Genomic DNA, 4,624 nt, shown 5'->3' with positions numbered 1-4,624 from the left:
GCCTTTTTTCAAAGTGCATGCGCTTGTTTCTTGTCATCAGGGACGGTACCATACTGTTAAAAAAGCAACAATTTCGTTTCTACCAATCCCAAGTTAAATTATTAAAATTTAACCTCATTCTCATCAGGTTCGAGAACTGAATGAAATAAATGTATAACTGAAGCATTTGCATCATTTGCCACATCAGCTGCGGATGCGAGATTAGCTAAGGCATCTGCTTCAACATTTTCATCCCTTGATATTTGTATGACCTTCCAAGTTTGGAATTGCTTTATCAGTTCCCGTGCCTTTTTCATGTAATGTTGCATCCTTGCTTCCCTAGCTGTGTAAGTCCCCAGCATTTGATTAACCACGAGTTGCGAGTCACTTTTGATCACTACTTGATTTATACCAAGTTCTCGAGCCAATTCTAGACCTGCAATCACAACTTCATACTCCGCTTCATTGTTAGTTACGGAATGACATTTAATAGCTTGCCTAATAGTTTCACCCGTAGGTGGTACTAAAACAATTCCTAATCCTGCACCTTTTACGTTAGATGAGCCATCAGTAAATAAGGTCCATGTTCCTGGATTAGCCCCATTAAGCACTTGTACTTCTTTTTCTACTTCTAGTTGCATCCCTTGGCTAAAGTCAGCCACGAAATCAGCTAATATCTGTGATTTTATTGCTATTCTAGGTAAGTACGTGATTTCATATTCACTTAGCTCTATGGACCATTTAGCTAACCTCCCTGACAATTCATGTTTACGCAATATACTAAGTAGGGGGTATGCAGTCACTACAACAATGGGATGACATTGAAAATATGGTCTTAACTTCCTAGATGCCATGATTATAGCAAGTGCTAGTTTTTCCAATTGTCGATACCGTGTCTCTGCATCTAACAACGATTTACTAACATAATAGATAGGAGATTGTTTACCCTGCTCTTCTCGAACCAAAATACCGCAACTTCTGAAACAGCAAGGTAGACAAAAAGTTTCTCCCCAGCCTTTGGTTTTGCTAGCAAAGGTGGATTTGACAGGTATGTTTTCAAATCCCTAAGTGCTTGTTGACACTCCTCATCCCATTCAAAATGATCCTGCTTCTTAAGAGCCGAGAAAAATTTGAAACATTTTTTCGATGATTTAGAAATGAACCTTCCCAAAGCTGCGATTCTCCCTGTCAATCTTTGAACCTCTTTTTTGTTTGAAAGTATATCAGGGATTTCTTCGATGGCTTTAATCTGTGCAGGATTTACTTCAATACCACGGTTAGGAACAAGAAAACCTAAAAACTTACCTGATGCCACACCAAATGCACATTTTTCTGGATTCAATTTCATATTATATTTTCGTAAAATTTTAAACGTATCAGATAGGTGCGATATATGATCTTCTGAATGTTGAGTCTTAACTAGCATATTATCTATATATACCTCCATGGTTTTACCTAAATGTTCTTGAAACATTTGGTGACTAACCTTTGATACGTTGCACCTGCATTCTTAAGACCAAAGGGCATTACCTTGTAACAGTAAGTCCCCCTGTCTGTTATAAAAGAAGTTTTTTCTTCATCTCCTGGATCCATCTTGATTTGATTATAGCCTGAATATGCATCTAAAAAACTTAATAGCTCATGCCCTGCAGTAGCATCAATTAACTGATCTATGTGCGGTAAAGGAAAGGAATCTTTTAGACAGGCTTTATTAAGGTCTGTGTAATCTACACAGACTCGCCACTTACCGTTCTTCTTAGGAACCACAACAGTATTAGCTAACCAGTTAGGATATTTTACCTCACGAATTGAACCAATTTTTAGCAATTTTTGAACTTCCTCTTGAATTGCCTTATTCTTGAAAGTTCCTTTCTTTCTTTTCTTTTGCTTGACGGGAGGATATGATGGATCTTCATTCAATTTATGAGTCATGACTTCCGGTGGTATCCCTGTCATGTCAGAGTGGGACCAAGCAAAACAATCTGCATTAGCCTTTAAAAATTCAATCAATTTACGTTTTACCTCTGGGCTAAGATTAGCTCCTATGTATACTTTTCTCTCAGGCCAATGTATAAATAGCACCACGGCCTCTAACTCTTCTATTGTTGTTTTGATGTTCCCGTTCTCCTCCGGTTCTTGAATGGTATCAGGTCTTGAATCCACATCCGTTTGCTTTTGTTCAGATGAAGTTGACGTCGTGTTTCCCTCACCTGAATTCTGTAATTGCTATTTGTCTTCGCCCTCAACAGTTGAATCTGCAATGGAATTGATGCTTCTAGATGTTTGTTGATCGCCTCTAATTTGGCGTATTCCCCATGGAGATGGAAATTTAATAACTTGATGTAAAGTTGAAGGGACAGCTTCCATGTCATGAATCCATGGCCTCCCAAGAATCATATTGTAAGCCATTTCCATATCTACAACTTGAAATTTGGTATCTTTAACGACGCCTTCTGCGAATGTAGTAAGTATTGCCTCCCCTTTTGTTACAACACTAGAGTTGTCGAATCCCGACAAAGTATGCGCCTTTGGAATTAATTTATCCTCCGCTTGCAACTCGCACAATACTCGTATTAAAATAATGTTTACAGAACTACCTGGATCAACCAAAACTCGTTTCACATTAGTGTCATGTACAAGTAAAGATATTACCAGTGCGTCGTTATGCGGAGTTATGAGTCCCTCGGCGTCTGCGTTGTTGAATATAACATTCTCCTCTTCCAGTACATGTCGATGCCGCTTCCCGTGGGTAATTGTTACTTTTGAAAAATCCTCCATGTCGAGTTGAACACTGCCAAACTATTCCTTCCAGTTGTTTGCCTCTAATTGAGAATCACGTGCTACCTTCTCCAAGAGGGAGATTCTGCTCATCAGCTCAGTGCCAATAAGATTGGCCTACAAATAAAAGAGAAGTAAAAATCCCAGAGTCGAAAATTTTTGCAGAATGGAGAGAAGTAGGAAAGGAGAAAACCTTTAAAGTGGCATGCACTATGTCATTCATGAGGGTCAGGTTGCTGTGGCTTTCAAGTTTTGTTTTTTCAATAGGGCCAATCAAAGGCTCGAGCCAAATATCAGCCTGACCAGACTTTCTCAAGAGGCTGTTGTTAGCAGGAACTTCAATGGTTACGCTCCTCATAGTAGTACTCTTGCTCGAAGAGCCCACCTCCGTATGGTGAATGATAGATGGAGGAACTGACAAAGGAGAAGCGATAGAAGGAGGAACAGAAGCAACAATTGATGAAGGTAAAGCAGCAATCATAGGTACGGGAGATGAAGAAGAAGATAAGGGAAGCTCATCTAGAATAGGTCCTAAGTTTTCACTACCAAAACCACTAGCAAAAAGTTGATCGATAGACTCACGAGTGTCGTGAGGAGAGACGTCATCATCAGGAATGATAACTGGAGTAATAACAGACTTGGAGGGAGATAGATGAGGGGAAACTTCAGCTTCATCATCAGAGACGATACGTCTCCGGGCTCGAGGTCTCATCACCAGGGAACCCTCATCTTCCTCCTCTGAATCTTCTTCTTCAGTTTCAGTAGTTTTTCTTTTTGAAGAACCTAAGAATACATCTTGGGCTGAAGAGGTACGAGTACTCAAAGAGTCACGAGCAGCTATGATTGACTCTGTGGTGACCCCACGAATAGCAAATCCTGATAAAAAGAAGGATAAAAGTTAGAACAAAGAAGATATTTAGATACAGACAAGGTAAAATAGAAACCCTTACCATGAGTTTTTACTTTCCAACCATAACGGCTGGAAAGGTTTTTCCACGACCTACCCTCCATTGGAGCGCCCTTCAACAATTTTTCTACCCAACCACGGAAGTTGGGCACGGTTTCCACAACGCCCATGGTTGCTGAGAAAGGAAAAAGAAGCGACATTAGAAAAGGTAATAAAACCTGAAAGGGAAAGGCACGAGGAAGATTTAACACTTACGTGCAAAGTTTCACTTCTCGGGGAAGGGAACGTTATTTTCACCCACTAAACCAGCAGTGGGGGCAGCAACAAATCGGGCATACCAGCCACGGTCTTTATCGTCCTCGGGGCTCACTAAAACCCTCTTGCTCCTTGCTGCTAGGGTAAAAATACCGTTGCGAAAAAGCCTAGGGGAATAGAGATGAATTAGGTGGGAAAAAGTAAATTCGGCATCCGCCAAGTTAGTGAGGTGCCTTAAGCAGGCAACAGCCCTCCAAACGATTGGGCCAATTTGACCCAAGCTAACGTTAAAAAAGCGACAAAAATCCAGAATAATTGGATCAATGGTTGGTTTAAACCCCAAAGTAAAGGGATACGTATAAACAAAAGAAAATCCAGTAATGTAGGAGGTGATTCTCTGATTTGGATTAGGAATGATGATAGGGAAATCATCACTCCAATGACAATCTCTACGAACTATGGGGATTAAAGGGTCAGTAATTTGAGAAGGATAAGTATCAACTCGATTTAAAGAGGCGACTTGAGTTCTGAGAGATTCCCTGTCATGGTAAAAAGATAAGTCCGTTGGAACTATTTCTTGCACTAAAGGTTCGCGTAAGGGTTCAGAGGATTCTTTGTTTCTGGAAGAAACCTTTGAGAATGGGAACCTCCAGTTCTAGAAGAAGGGCCAGAACTGAAAGAAGGTGTGAGTGAACTACCACCACG

This window comes from Nicotiana attenuata, chromosome 11, assembly GCF_001879085.1.
Source record: "Nicotiana attenuata strain UT chromosome 11, NIATTr2, whole genome shotgun sequence".
NCBI classification, from domain to species: Eukaryota; Viridiplantae; Streptophyta; class Magnoliopsida; order Solanales; family Solanaceae; genus Nicotiana; species Nicotiana attenuata.
The sequence above is the reverse complement of the archived record's forward strand: the minus strand, read 5'-3'. Positions refer to the sequence as shown.